Raw genomic sequence first — 16397 nt, 5'->3', positions numbered from 1 at the left:
ATGGGAAGGACCTCACATCTTTCACTTGTGACTCTAAACACTGGCCATATCATTATAGGAACTTCTGCTCCCTTCAGCCTTACAGACAGGGGATGTTTGAGATAAGCACTGCTGAGCCACCATACAAAGTGCCACAGGCTCGTTCTGCCTCTCTAGTAGTGTAAGATGGCTAGAGATGGCTATAAGGCTGAGGTCATTAATATTTCATTTTCAGGGACAGGGTGTTGCTTGGAGGTCCCAGGGGTATCAACCAATGCATTACATAGCAATGGAGGAAGATATGTTTATTGGCCTCACTGAGAACAGAAGGGTGAAGGGTTTAAGGGTGGTAGAGGCCTTTGCAAGCCTTCAGATCCATGTTTTCAGCCTTCACTCCCCCATAACCTTAAACAGAGAGCTGTTTTTCCTATTCTTCAAGTGAGTTCCATCAACCCATATTCTATTTATTTGAATTTGCAGACTGTTGAAAGCAGGCAGCTGGAGAACCCTACCTCTGTTCAGGCAAGACTCAGACAGAATATGATTTATAATACTGGGCTGGACAGGGTCCCAGAACTTGGGGGTCCTCTTTTTTGCTGCCTGCCCTAGTTCTCAAGAGGCAGCTGTGTTGTCATGGAGAGACCAGTGGATTTAGGCGTGGAAGATCTGGGTTTGTATCTGATACCACAACTTACTTGCAAGTTACTTAACCTCTCCAGGCCTTGGTTTTCTGGACAGTAAAATGGGGATAATATTGCCTCATGTGGCCATGAAATAACAAATGTGAATATGCCTTGTGATTAATCTACAGTTAGACCTGCAGTGGGGGTCAGCTGGTCAGTGTGGAAGGTCAGAGGGGCAAGCTCTGGTTTGTGACCCACCTGGAGGCAGAGGTGGGTGGTGCCGTGGGTAGGGCAGCAAAATAACCAGTCCCCTCTGCTCTTACTAGGGCTTCAAGAATCTCCAGGGAGAACTAGCATCTATTAGTAAAGTTGCTCTGGAGATCAGGGCCACAGAAGTCTCTTTGTTGGTATACAAAGTTCAGGACGCCATCTTGGTTCCTCTTATACAGTATGTAGTATAATTGTTCATTTTTCCCCCTGTGATTTTGCACTCAAAATTTTGCTTCTTCTAAAAGGAAGAAATATCTCTTGTTGCTCTAACAAGGCATCTGGCTTGATTCCTGAAAAACAAAACCAGGGGAAAAGGAAGATCAAGAAATTGAAGAACCATATCCGAATATCAAACGTGGGATTACGGAGCCACTTTCCAATTTCAGCCTTTCCACAAACTCTCTCAGGAGTAATTTCGTCAGGGAGTCATTTATTTATTTACCCAATTATTGGGCAAATATTCACTGGATTTTCTGGGATGCTCAGGGCTGGGCTGGGCTGGGCTGTGGGGATGATGATGTTTCAGGCTTCCTGGGGCTCACCTGATTCAGGAAGCTGCAGACCTACTATTCCAAGGCTTCAAGGCTGCTCTTGCACCTGGGCAGCAGGAAGAGAAATGGGCAGATCCACTTTGTGGCTTCCCCTGAAGACTGAAGTCCTCTGGAACCATCTCCTGCTCCCTTCTTCATCATCTTAGCACCAAGTGGCTCAGTGACACTCCTGTGTGCTCTTGGGCTTACCTGGGGACAATGAGGAAATGAGCCTGAATTAACAGATCTTCTGCCCCCAAAGAAGCCTCACCAGGTGTACAGACCATCTGGGGATTTCTTCTTTCTGCTGCAAATGGAGGCAACTCCTTCCTAAGGAGAGGCCAATATTCTGGCAGGGGAGATGTTATTTAGCTTTAGACAGCTTTGAATGCTTCTTTCTCCCCTATTTGTGGATGTTCCTATTATTTTTTGTTACAATATATTTGATTTTGGATCTTTTATTTATATAGCAAGGGAGCTGCTTCCTAGGAAGGGAGATAGACTTTGCCACTGTGCCTGTCTTCTATAGGATGACAGCCCATTAACTGTAGCACAGAATTTAACAGAAAATAGTATTGCATTGGATTTAATTTTTAGTAGCAGTTGAGTGTCTTCCACAGTACTCTGTCCATATCAAGCAACCTGTAAATGTCGATACTGGACTAAAGAAAACACAAAACAGACATAATGGGAAGATGAAGTGGAGCAGGCAATGAAAATTAAATGAGAAAGAGCAGAGTTAAATCATGAAAAAAATTTAATGGAGTATTATAGAATTATCTACTGTAAGGACAAAGAGAACAGACTAAAACTAAAAGAGAATATAACAGTCGGGTAAGAGGAATGTGGAGGCAGAGAAAAGCTGGAGAAGTAATTAGGACAATTAACCCCCATGTAGTGGTTCTCAGTCTTGGCTGCACATTGGGATCACCAGGGGTAGTTTAAAAAATAATGAAGTCTAGGTGCTACCCCCAGAGTCTGATTTAATTGAGCTGGGGTGGGGTCTGGGTATCAGGATTTTAAAAAGCTTCCCAGGCAATTCTGATGTTCATCCAGGGTTGAAAACCATTGTGTAAGAGAATCATTTAGTCAAAGAATAAAACTTGTAGTGCAGTCAAGGCTTATTACGGTGTTGTCTTCAGGAGACAAGGCAAAGCCTATGACCAGCAAGGTCTGCCAGTCCTCTCCTTGTCCCTTCCTCAGGACCAGGATGGACCCTCAAGAGCTCTCTTGCCTGGTGATTGCTTGCCACTGGCCTCTTATGAATCAGAGGCCATGAGGACCTGCTTAGGTCAGCATCAGCCATCTATCTCCCTGTTCCCCTGAGTGCCTCCAACAGTGCTGGGCACTTAATGGGCACTTAGTGAATCTTTGCTTAGCAGCCATGCTCTTTGTCCTTTCCAGGTTCTTATGCTGATTTGAAATGGGTTAAGTCTGTGGTTCTTGTTCCTCCTCTTAATCCTACCTTGAATTTAGAGATTCAAATTTTGCCCTACCCAGTTTCTTTTGAGAGGCAGGATTCAGATTCAGCCAGGGGAGCCCACTTGCTGTGATTCCTTCCATTGGACAACATATCACTCTGTGTGTGTGTGTGTGTGTGTGTGTGTGTGTGTGTGTGTGTGTGAGAGAGAGAGAGAGAGAGAGAGAGAGAGAGAGATGGAATACATCCTAGAGTATACCAGACCCAGAGAGTAATGGGTTCTTGCTTTATTTGAACTTTGTGTTCTCTTTTTCTTCCCTCCTTCCCTTCCTTCCTTGTTTTTGTCCTGAAATTCCTAGGCTCATAGCAGACCATAGGCATCAAAGGAGACCTGCCTTTAAGAGTGAAAGTATGTCCAGTGCCCTGAAGTGGCCCCCTGTTTTTGGAGAGGGTGAATTACCTTCTACTTTCCTAGAATTGCTGATTTCACAGTGAAGATTTGCTGCCACACAAAAAGAGCTGTGGGTAGAATGTAAAGTTATTGCTGGCTCTGGAAATCTTTCATTTCCCCTGCTTGCCAGAAGAACTGGGTGGGGGGCGGGGCTGGTTGTCCTCAGGTAGAACAGAGGGGCCAGCCAGAACACAGGTTTTCATGCTGATAAGAGACTAATCTTATGCCTTTGTTGGTAGAAGTATCTTTATAAAAACAAAACAAAAGGAAACAATGGTAATTTTGTCCTTCCATTCAACAATATCCCCAAAGAGAGGAAAAAGCTGGAAAAACTTGGATTGGGGGCAGATAGGTTATTAGTTTAAAAGGAGCTGAATTGAAGCCCCTCCTCCTTTTTAGCTTTTGTCTACACATAAGAAAAAAATACTCCCTACTTTTCTCCTGCGAAATGGAGAAAAATATTTTGCTCAAGATTCTTGGTTGGGAGTAGGATTAGGGGACAGGTCAGGGATAGAGAGAAGATAAATGCTTTTTTTCTTCCTTTGGTGATGGAAGCTTACGAAAAAGTAGAATGTAGTATTCCAGTACTTCTAGGGAGCTCAAATTCTGTAGTTCTGGAGCCCTACAGCTGTGGAATTAAGATCTTATATAGATTGAACATCTGCCATCCTGCTAATTGTCCCCTAAAGCAGAGGGTAGTGACATAACTGGGCTCTCCCAGAACCCTAGGGAAATTCCGTGCTTCTCCCAAAGGGAAGCAAATAAAGCCCCTTACCCTTCAAAGAAAGGGAGAGGAGGGGAGTGAGACCATTCCTATTCTACCTTTAAGGGGGAGAGAGTTAGATGACCCCACCCTCTGGGTTGAATCTATGCTTCCAGAGGAGAAGAAATACCAAGATGGAAAACCTTCACTTTCTTTTCCTTGAGAGAGGTGTGTGGTGGGCCCAGCTGCCAGTACAGTTTGGTCCTCCCTGCCAGTGGCTTCCACAGCCCCCACTAGTAACTGGCATCCTCCATGCTTCTTCTGGTTGGACTTCCAGCCCAGATACAGTTCTGTAGGCACCTACCTCCCAATTCTTGGGCTCTGAGCTAATGCACTTACTACCTTGCTTAGTTTTATCCCAGTTTGGGAGGAAAAAAGAAATGAGGCTGAAAGAATGCCTAAAACATGGCATCAGCTCTAAAGATACAGAACTAACAGAAGAAAAAGGAAGAGAAACATGTTCCCATTCTTGGGTGCTCTGTGGAAGGCAGCTGTGTAGATAAAAAGAAGTGGCCATGAGGTACCTTTGGGGCTAGAAAAAGAGACTTCCCCAAACAATTAAGTGGAAAAGTATTTGGGTGGCTGGATGTTGGTACAGCAGCTTGGGTTGCCATAACCCAGTGCCCTCTTGGTGTCCAGTATCCTCTCCCACTCTGCATCTGCTGCTGCCCCATTGCCACACCCTGAGCATCTCTGACTTTCTGTTTGGTTTGTGGTGAATCGTTGGTGGAAAGTGGGGATGAGTAGAGGGGCAAAGATGGAGGTAAATACAATATTACTGATCACATTCACCATGGCTTATCATAGTACAGAGTGGTTGTTCTATGATCACTGTGGTACTGATGTGTTAGAGCTGGTTTGGAATGCAGGGGCTGTTACACACATCATGGATGTGACAAATTAAAACGCTGTTAACACTGAGCTACATAATGAATGCTTAGTACAAGTGAAAGAAAAGATTATTGAGTAGAAAAGCTATTCGGTTGGCAGGGCTTTAATTGCCAAGTAGTCTGAGAGTTGGCACATGGGCATGACTGAGTAGCGACTGTGTGAACTTGGGAAGTTACCAAAGGAGGGCAAAGGAAATACTATGTGCAGCCTGATGAACAACCTGCATCTATCAAATGGCTATACTATTGCAAGTGAAATCACGGTACCTGACAAAGCACACAGTATCAATCTAAACTGACGGCAGTGTCCAGGCTGTGGTGAGAAATCAGGGATGTAGGATAACAAAAGGTGCATAGAGAGTGGCACATGCCAGGAAGACAGACTAGAAGAGGACAGGGGAAGAAGATTTTTTTTTGCAAGACTCAACTGATAATGATCTCTCTCTGTCAGAATACTTTATTTTGTAAAAGTACCAGCTCAAGTTCCAGATGGGTGACCCAGAGGCTCAGCCGAGGGTCACAGCTGCAGCATGCTAGGGAGAGAACCGTAGCCTCTATTCACAATCTGCTGTGTTTGTGTTGACTCACAACATGGTTGGGGACCAGGCTGGACAGCATTCCAAACTCTCAGTGGAAATCCTAAAGGCATTCCACCCCTTGTTAATGATAAATATATGTTTATCTAGGGAAGTGTGATGGAGAGGGGATACCTCCAGAAAAAGAAGACAATTTGAAATGCTACAGAAAAAAAAAAAAAGCTACAGTGATGGAAAAATGCTTATTTTTGCAGAAAAGATGTAATCTGCACAATTTTCCTCTTATTTTGATAGACTAAATCCTAAGTTTCAAGCATGTGAAGGCCAAAGACAAACTCTTATTTAGGGCTGCCAAGATGAGAAATAGCAGCCTCTCTGTACACACACAAAGGAGCTGTGCCATGGGGCCATGGCGCCGTGTCCGCATTACGATTGGGGCCTCCCTGTGTGGCCATCGGGGACCCCTGACTCACTTGGGCTGATCATCAAGTCTAAAAGAGTTCTTAGCTTTTCTCTAGAGAATGCTCAGTTTCCATCGGTCTGCTTTTTTCTAATGTGTATAAAACTGGGCTGCCTTTGACTGGTAGAAGGGGCCTGGGAGAGAGAGGCTTGGAAAAAACTGGATCAACATTCAGATGAAGCCCCAGAGGTGCAGGTGCCACATGTTCTCATTAGCGCTGCTGGTGAAACACCTTTCTGCAATGAAGGCGGTCCTCCTCTTTGACCTCCTCTTTGGGTCTGACTCCTAAACTGAGGAGTCAGTGTTACACGGTGGAATCTCTGCTCTGGTTGGGTGGGAGGGTTTCAGGCTAGCCCTCGCTGTTTTCTCTTACCATTTCATGTTAAAGTAGGGAGTAGATTCAAGTGGGGGACTATTGAGAAGAGTTAGTCATCCATGGCTGTAAGATACCAGCAATGCCAGATGGGGTGCGGGAGTGCAAGCAATTTATAAAGCCTTCGCGGCAATTTCTGTGACCACAAGGGATGATACCGGCTCGATTTAGCATTTTTGAATTTAAGTATTCACCTCATGCCAATGTGTGTAGCTATGTTCTCTCATCTGAGGTTGTTCATTTGGAAATACAGAAGGGTGAGGCATTATTTCTTGAAATAAAATATTCCCTTTCATTACAACTGTGTCTCAGTGATCCCTAAAGCAGAAATTCAGTTCAAACATTAAATTCAATAATCAGATATTAAACACTTACTATGCAACACACTGTGGAAACTGAAGATGAAACAGACCATGGATCCCTGTCCTCGAGGTGTATATAAATTAGGAGGAGCATAAAGGAAATATCCAAACAGTCTTGGAAAAGAGAGAGAACAATGAAATGACTCCAGACAGGTAAGTGCCAAGGTGGTTCAGCTGGGGGAGACTATGTCCTCAGAGGGGAGGTTCATATCGGAGACATAAATTTGGGAATCATAAATGTCGAATTTAATGCCATAGGCATGAATGAGATCACTGGGGGAGAGATACAGAAGGGAAGAAGGACCCAAACAAGGGCCCTGGGTGCTCTATGTTTAGAAGCTAGTCAGGGGAGGAAGAGTCAGCTAAGGAGACTGGGAAGGAGAGGCCAGTGACCCTAGAGGAAAATCAGCAAAGTGTGGTATTTCAGAAACTAAGTGTGGAAGGCATTGCAAGAAGGAATGGGTGGTACACTGCTGAGAGGTTGTATGATCATCAACTATCTATTCTCATGTGTGTTTTATGTTTGTTTCCTCTTAAACTGGCAAATCCATGAGGACAGGGCCCATGTTTATTTTGTTAACACTGTGCACTCAATGTCTGGCATTGTACTTGGGACAGAGGGGTACTCAAAATATATTTGTTGCATAAAGGAAGGAAGACATAAAAGCCAGTCTAATGTGTTTATACTTAATTCAGTAGGCAAAGAGTAGTATCCAAATTAGCATTTTCAGGTTTCTCACACAGAGTTTGATCTTAGCCAAAAACACAAGCCTTCTTTAGGAGTCCTGTACAGATGTGTTGGCTTCATGCATACCTCCTCTTAACATCATTCAGTGTCCTTCAGTCTGGATGCACAGAAATGAAGAAGCAACAAGAATCCATCCGGGTGGTTCTCCTGTAATCCTTTAGGGCAATGTTAGTCACTGGAATCTCATGAGATATTAATGATTCTGTCATTCTGGAAATAAATCTATGATCCCAATCTTGGGTTAAGTAGCTATCTCTACAGCAGGCATCGTCGAGAGCATTTAATCTGATAATACAGAATTGTGAGTATTACGAGAGGGCTATTAACATAGAACATTTTCCAAACTTATTTGACCAGGGAATCCTTTTTAGTTGCTTAACAACTGTTAATATCTCAGGGGACAGTAATATTCTGAAGAATGATTTGGCAAATGTTGCACAGGGCTTAATAACAATCCTAAGAGGGCAAAAAAAAAATCATATCACATTTCTTTTTAGTTGACATGGGGAGAAAATTCCTATACTGGATATAAGTTACATGGGTGGAGTCTAAAGGAATGGTAAGTTGTATTATTGTTCTGAAATAATTGATTCCCCCTTCTATATGAGAAGATTATCAATTCCTGCCTGTTGCTGGGTCTTTCAGTAGCTTCTGTGGGGGATGGGGGGTGAGTCCCTGCCCACTTGATTCTGAGGTTGACCATGGAAGGGCTTTGGGTAATGAATGTGAGTGGACATGGTGTGTGCCATGACTGAGCAGAAGCTTTAAGGAGCATCTGGAGTTTCTGTCAGCAGCTCTCTTGCTCTTTTTCCTCTGTCCTGAAAACAGTGTGTCCCAAATAGTGAATTATCTTTTACTCTGGATTCTGGAATGGGAGGACACAGGGAGCAGAGCTTAGTTCCATCTCATAGCCACCAATCTGCAGTAAAAGCAGGAGCAAAAAGTAAATGATCGTTGTGTAAGCTACTGAGATATTGGTGCTATTTGTTACCACAGCAGAGTTGACTAATACAGAGAGGAAAGTATGTAAGGCTGTTATGAATGTGACAGCTATTTCTTTTCCAGAGCTTCCAGAAGAGAGACAACTCCAGAGGAGAAGCAGAAAACAGAATAGCTCCATTTGTAGCTGAATTTTTTATATTTTACAGGAGAAAAGTTGAATTCTTGTTCTGCCTAAAAACAACTCCATGAATTGAAAAAACTCAATCAACCTAGATAAAGATTTATAGATTTAGTGTAGGCTCTAATGTGCTGGCATATGTGAGAAGAAATCTCAGTATTTCAAACTGAATGAAATCCATGAACACACAGAAGTGGACATTCATGGCCAGTCCTACTGGTATTATTTGCCTCCTTGTAGAGAATATTATTTTTTTAATAGTCTCCCCAGATTTCCTCACAGTTGTCATCAGTGGGACGAGGAGGAGGCCAGCTGCCCAGTAGCACCAAATTCTGGGACATCCCGGGTTTGGGAGGGCTCTTGAATAAGAACAAAAAGGTAAAGGGAGTGATCATTATCCAAGGAAACAATGTTCCTCTTCCCTGTCCCTTCCTCTTTACTTCTTCTTATTTTTTTTTTATTTAAAAAATTTTTTTATACATACTGTTACCCTTTAGCTGATCTGTTTTGTGGTGTGTACAATAGCAGCATTTTGGAAATCTCTCAGCTTTAGTAGGCAGGGAATTTGGGACATCTGTGGTTTAGGAGCCCCTGTGACATTAGCTTCCTCACACTTACGTCTGGTCCAGGTTCAATATTTTCCCATCAGCTTTCAGTTTGTTTATTTCTTTACTTAAATTGAGAAGATGATAGATGAGGGGCTCTCTCTCTCTCTCTCTCTCTCTCTCTCTCTCTCTCTCTCTCTGTCTCTGTGTGTGTGTGTGTGTGTGTGTGTGTGTGTGTGTGTAAGTGTAACTGTTGAGAATGCTCATTTTTCTTCCTGGGTCATCTTAAAAAATCTCCAAGCATATGCTACCTCAGGGAAGCAAGTGTTTTTTTCTGTGATGAGCTCTTATCACCTCCTCTGAGAAGCCTTTCCCAGCTTTAGGCTATCACTTTCTTCTTTACCTTCTCACAGATGTTTGCTCCTTCCTCTGTAAATAAGTCTCTATTTTCATGTCTGTTTCTCCCACTGTAAAGAGCACCTTGAGGACAGGAATTGAGCTTTGGTGGTTTTTGTAACTCAGCATGTGGCGTAGAACCAGGAACATTGTGTGTGCTCAGTACATATTTGAGGGATGAGGATATGCATGCCCATAATTATAGACTTGTGTATTTTAATAATATAGCTACTGAAAATATCCATACAAAATCCAAAACACCAGAAGGGCTTATCATAAGCCAAGTCAAGAGTCACTGAGAAAATAATAATCATATCGGCTCCTCTAATTTCCTCCTAGCTGGCCACTCTTTCTGGGTGGGTTTTGCTTACCTGTCCCAAATCCCTTCTTGGTAACTGGCTCAAAAATATGCAGGATCCTCTGACCTCTCACTTTTTCTGTGTGCCCCCAAATGCGTGGAAATCCTTGGTCTCTGAGAACCTCTGGACTCTAGCTCAGAGTAATTCTAGGGTCTCTAAGACCACTGAAAAGTGAAAATATGGTGAGACTTGGGAACTTAGCAATGAGCACCAAACTCTGGAAAATCTTAAGATCTCAGAGTCATTTATTCATACAAACACATTTCTGCAATTTGTCATATTCAACGATAAACAAAAGCAGATATAGTCCTTGATCTTTCAGAGCTTACAAGCTAGAAAAATAGACATTAATCAAATTAATGAAATAATATTACAAACTGATATATGAAAGCATATTTTAACCCCCCCGCACCCAAATCTGAACTTGTTGGGAGATTTCAAGACATCTCTGAGGAATTGATGTGCAAATTTTGATTCAAAAGATGAATAGGAGTAAAACAGGTGATGAAGAGATAGGAGAAATGTTCCCCAAGGATGGAGTAATATAATGTGCAAAGGTGGGAGGTACCTGTGCGTTTCATCAGCTGAAAGGTCATCTGTTTGATAGGAGCAGGGAAAATGAAGAGTGAGGGTAAGAAGTATTGGAAGTGTAGGTGAGAAGGGGTCAGACTGTGCAGGGTTGTAGAGGCCAGCTTGGGGATTTTGATTGGTCTTTTACCTGTAAGCAATGGGAAGTCATTGAAGAATTTTTTAAAAATATTTATTCATTTTTGAGAGAGAGAGAACTCGACTGGGGGAGTGGCAGAGAGAGGGAGGTACAGGGGATCTGAACCAGGCTCTGCACTGACAGCAGCGAGCCCAATGTGGGGCTCGAATTCATGAACGATGAGATCATGACCTGAGCCAAAGTCAGACGCTCAACTGACTGAGCCACCTAGGTGCCCCTGTCATTGAAGGATTTTTAATCAGAGGTATAACATAATCACATTTGTATGTTGAAGAAATTACTCTGGCTGCTGTGGGGATGACATACTGGAACGTCCAAGAGACCAGCTAGCTCATTCAGACTGACGAAATAATTCAAAGGAGAAAATGGAAGTTTGGACAAGGAGTTGGTAGTAAAGGATGGAGAGACGTGTCTGGACTGGAGATGGCAGTGTTATTCACTGAGATAGGCAACCTCAGGAAAGGACCATATTTGGAAGGAAGATCTTGATTTTAGTCTTGGAGTTGAGTTAAAGTGAGTTTGAGACTTTTACATGAACATATTGAACAGTCACTGGGCACATAATACGTTCACTCATATTTACTGACTACCCACCACATGAGAGTTACAATATTGAGAATTGTGTGGAACAGAAAAATATACTAAACTTGGAATCTACTCTTGAAGACCTTAAAACTTATGAGACAGTCATGATGAATGGCTGAGTATTGGGTATAGAGAAATGAGGGCTTGAGAGTTTGGATATGATAGCTGTCTTCAAATATTTGAAAATATAAAGGTAGAACTTAGTCTATGTTGTTTCAGAATGCACAAAAAATACCAACATATAAAGTTATAAGGAAGGATCTCTGTGACTTAATTATTTTATAATTGGAAGTTTGTATCCTTTAATGTCCTTTATTTATTTCTCCCATCTGTCCACTCAGCCCCCTTCTGTGATGATGACTACACTTACCATGGCAAGCACTGAATAATGTATAGAGTTGTCAAATCAATATGTTGTACACCATAAACTAAGATAACATTGTATGTTAATTATATTTTAAAAAAAGTTATAGGGAAGCACACCTCAATTTGGTATAAGAAGTGATTTTTTTTTTTTTAAAGTAGGCTCCATGCCCAACATGGGACTTGAACTCATCACCCTGAGATAAAGACCTGAGATCAAGAGTCGGACACTCCACTGACTGAGGCACCCAGGTGCCCAAAAAAGTGATTTTTTAAAATAAGAACTGTCACTGAAAATATTTTAATTGAGTTTGGATGATCATTTATTCAATTGATATTTAATGTACATATACATTTAATGGAAGGATTCTTGCTTGGCCTCTAAGATCCCTTTTGGCTTTCAAATTCAATGATTCTAATTTTCTGGTTAAAGCCATAATTGTTTAGAATGAAGGTCACAACCTGGATTACCTTAGTCCATTTCCTTACTTGGACCCTATCTGGATGTTCCCTGGGCACTTGCAGGATGCTGTAATGAGTAATTTCTTCCAGGTTGTAACCCCTTCAGAAAATAAAATATATAATGTAGGAATCACATTCTCTTCCTTGGCTGGCTGTGGCCTCCTCTGACACAGAGGAAATTCCCTTGTTTTCTCTTGCCAGTTACTCCATACCATGGTTCCATGATGTTGGATGGCCTGTTTGTAAGTTCAGCCAATTGATAGCACTGTGCTACCGGATGGACACAAGCTACTGCCTTTTTGCTACCTGTGAGCAATTACATCTTCCATTTCTAGGGACAGAGGATGCCTAAGGACTCCTTTGTTTGGGAGCTTGGTGAAAGTGGCATGCCTATTACTGTGCCCTGACAGTTGAACTCAAAGATCTTTTAGAGCCTGGGCAGACGCACTCTGAGATATCTCTTCATTGCTCTGAACTCTTTCAAGTGAGCACTTTTTATGATAGATAAGAGTCACAGAAAGCAGGATAATGCGGACAACAATAGTATGACTTTAGTCAACTCTCAATTGCCTTTACCAGTGCAGTAGGGAAGAACATGGACAATATAGAAATATCAGTTGACATTCTTGTCACTCATTTGGCTTTGGAATTTTTGCAGAAACACTTGGTTCATGTTTATAGTATGCTAGGGCCTTTGGTGGCCCTATCTCCACCTCAGTCTGGAGCTCCAGGTAATATATAAAAGATTTTCTTTTTTTTTTAAGTTTATTTATTTATTTTGAGAGAGAGAGAGAGAGAGAGAGAGAGAGAGAGAGAGAGAGAGAAGCACAAGTGGGGAAGGGGCAGAGAGAGAAGAGAGAAAGAATCCGAAGCAGGCTCTGCATTGTCAACACAGATCCCAGTGCGGGGCTGGAACTCATGAACCCTGAGAACATGACCTGAGCTGAAGTAGGACACTTAACCAACTGAGCCACCCAGGTGCCCCTATATGAAAGGTTTTCTCAATTACCTTCTGGTAAGCTCAGGGAATTTCTCTAGGTCTCTAATTTTAATTCATGTGGTTTCCTTTTTCCCTGTTTTGTGCCCAGCCTCTCTCAGATCATTGTTGGGCACTCTGCTTGCTTTCTTCTGCCTTGGCTCCAGGCTCTGTTTTTTATGCTCACCCAATGCCCATCTTAGGTTCTGAGTTGCCTCACCCCAACCTGAATCAGAACTTCACATTCTCATCTGTCCTGAAGGAGGAATGGACAATTAGATACACACGCTCTCACTCTTATCCCTTTTCTTCCCAGTCAGACTTAATCAGACACTAATGATTCATGTTCTTTTTTTCTGGCTTGATCTTGAATTGAAGTTATGTGGCACAAGGTTCTGGGTTACAGTGGATAATCTATGAAGGTCACATGGTGTGGTAAAAAGTACATTGACTCAATAAATATTAATTCATTTCCTAATCTGCTTGTGGATGAATGAGAAATGATCATACCTGGAATTTATATAAAGCCTTCTTCCAAGGAACATACAAGGACACGGTAGCACCTCAATGACTCAAAGAGAATATTTATTATATTGGTAACACAAATAATCTGTAACCTGGTTTGGGGATGACTGATTGCTTGTCGTGAGTCCCACACCTGGCTGCACATCAGCCTCCCTCAGGAGCTTTTTACAAATACGGATTTTTTGGGTGGCATTGGGGAAAACCAGATTTATATTTCTCCACCTCTGTGAAATTTTTCAGTGGTGATGGCTTCCCTGGACTTGTGCTTCTCGAACTTTAATATGCATATAACTTACCCAGGGAATTTTGTTAAGATGCAGATTTTGATTCACTAGTTCAAGGGCAGTGCATGAGATTCTTCATTCTGGCAACATTCCAAGTGATGCTGATACTGTCTAGCCAGAGACCACACTTGAAATAGCAAGGTCTTAGACTGGAGAGGGGGGAGAAGGCAAGGCATGGAGGTTGAATTACCTGGGAAACCAGAGTTCCATGCCCACACCACTTCAATCAAAATCTCTGGAGATGTGTTCCAGATCTTTGTATTTTTAAAGAACTTCCCCCAGGTGATTAAAATATGCAGTTGGAATTGAGACCCATTGTTCAAGAGATGCCTTGACCACATCTAATGTCCATTTCTCTGTAGTGAGGGCAGGAGAACCTGGCCACATCTTCCCTGTACTAAACTAATAGTTTTGTTGCTTACAGCAGAGTTTCTCAAAGCATGTCCTTGAACCACTTGCATCAGAGTCACCTGGGCACTTATTATAAATGCATGTTCCCAGGCCTGCCCCCAGATAGACTGAAACATAATCTTTGTAGCTGGGACTCAAAAGTATAAATAGGAACAATCTCTCCAGGTGCTTTGCATGCACAGTGAAGTTTGAGAAATACTGGCTTATAAAATCAAATCAAATCTCTTTAGCCTTGTAGGTCAGAGGTCTCTAAACAAGTTGGTCTCAACCAGATTTTTGAAGCCCTCTCTTTCTACTGTGTTAATCTCCTGTGGTAGGCAGCTTCTAAGATGGCCCCCAATGATCTCTAATCCCTGGTGTTCATATTCTTGTGTAATCGCCTCCTCCCCTTGAGTGTGAGCTGCACTTATTGACTCACTTCTACAGAATAAAAAATGGCAGGGGCAATGAGATGTCACTGCTAAGATTAGGTAACAAAAAGATGATGCCTTCAATCTTGGAAGCCTTCTTTCTAAGTCCTTGCTCTAGGGAAGGAAGCTGCTATGTTATGAGGATCTGTACAGAAATGCTCACATAAGGATCACAAACATCCACTTGAGTGAGTTTGGAAGTGGATCCTTTTTCAGTCAATGCTTAATGACTGTTGCCCCAGCTGATCCCTTGACTGGTGAGAGACCCTGAGCCAAAGGACCCTGCAAAGCCACACCTGGATTCTTGACTTACAGGAACTATGAGACAATAAATGTTTGAGCCTCTAAATTTTGTGGTAATTGTTATGTAACAATAAATAACTAGTACACCCACCTTGAAATATCCCTCCTCTTCCTTTCCACTTACCCAAGTCCCGCCTCTTTCAAGCCTCAGCTATTCCAAGAAACTTTGCTCATAGTGATTGTCCTTTCATGAGCTCCTAGAGCACTGCATATGAAGCCAGTGCACTCATTGTTAGATAGTATGTGCTTTCTTGTATTTTTGTATTCGTCTGTAATCTTTAATTGTAATTCTAATGCTGTCTTTAAAATAAATTGTAGACACATTAAGGAAACTAGAACTTAGGCTAGAACTTGACTTACAGCTATTTCTATTCCCATGACCTATCCTAATATCATAAGTACAATAATCGCCCTATAAATAAATGTGTGAGGAAGATGATAGTGCATTGGAAGGAATATTGAATAGAAGGTATCAGGAGAGCTGTTGTTCTCACAAACTCAATGTCTACTTTGCATCATAATGCCTGGGTTGTAATTTAATGTAGAGAGAGAATTCCAGACTAGTCAGTTGAGCAGAAAAATAAACAGTTGGCTACTAGAGCCAACAGGGTGAAAGCACTCCCTAAACGATTATTAAATGTTTGTATCTGTAAGTCCTCCGGCCTGTTGGTCTACTCAGTAGGTTCCTCCAGGACTTGGCTTCCTGTAGTCTCTGACACTTTTGGCTTATCCATTTCAACTTGGGACTTGGGATTTTTTTTTTTTTTATTCACTTGATCCATGACCAACTCACAGATCCCACACTGCCACAAATATTAGTCTCCAAGATCTCGCTCAGCAACTAACATTGTGTTATCCCTCCCTACCCATCCCCATGCCCCCCCCCCCCCGAACTCCTCTGTGACTAAGGGATGATATAAAACATTCAATATCTGAAATAGTTAGGGAGCATTTCAGAAAATGACTCTATTCATCCTTCTTCACAGAGTAAGAGTTAAAGCTATCTCTAATAGCTTTGGAAATTTTGATTAGGATGGTAATGGAAAACCATCCTTGCTTTATCTAGTTTATGCACACGAATGCTTTCACAATAAAGACTCTGGAATGAGCTACAACACTCATGATAGTAGAAATTCTGTTCATCTCAGCCTGCCCCCACACTAAGAAAACCTTCTCAGCATTGAAGATTGTTTTTTTTTTTCAACCTTTTCTCAGAAGTCCCTGAGAGTCAGGTGCAGGGCCCCCTTGGTCGCTTTGCATAAACCCTAATGAAATTTTCTGCCCTCTTCGACTGATAACTAAGCCCCCTCTCAACCAACCACAAAGATAAGGCCCTTGCCCCAACTTAGCTCTTGTCTCTCTTATCAGATGTTACTGTTGAGATTATCAGGTGGTCTCACCTCAGTGTGGTGCACATTTTAGCTACAGGTGGTCTTCTCATTGGACCTGCCCCCTTGGTTTGACGCAAGGGTTCTGAGGAGACCAGCTTGCAGGGCTGTAGCACCGTGGATATCGGACGCACAGTA

General features: G+C 42.3%; 1 long non-coding RNA gene across 1 annotated transcript; it reads right to left on the bottom strand.

Moving 5' to 3' along the window:
- Positions 1-7323: 7323 nt before the first annotated feature.
- On the bottom strand, positions 7324-10064 carry LOC128772988 (uncharacterized). The gene is made up of 2 exons (XR_008417140.1): positions 9838-10064; positions 7324-8324 (listed from the first exon to the last, which is right to left on the bottom strand). It is a non-coding gene; the product is annotated as an uncharacterized LOC128772988 (long non-coding RNA).
- Positions 10065-16397: the final 6333 nt, after the last annotated feature.

Source organism: Panthera pardus, unplaced genomic scaffold (genome assembly GCF_024362965.1).
Source record: "Panthera pardus isolate Hobbes unplaced genomic scaffold, ASM2436296v1 HiC_scaffold_24, whole genome shotgun sequence".
In the NCBI taxonomy this organism is placed as follows: domain Eukaryota; kingdom Metazoa; phylum Chordata; class Mammalia; order Carnivora; family Felidae; genus Panthera; species Panthera pardus.
This window is presented reverse-complemented; position numbering and strand designations above follow the sequence as displayed.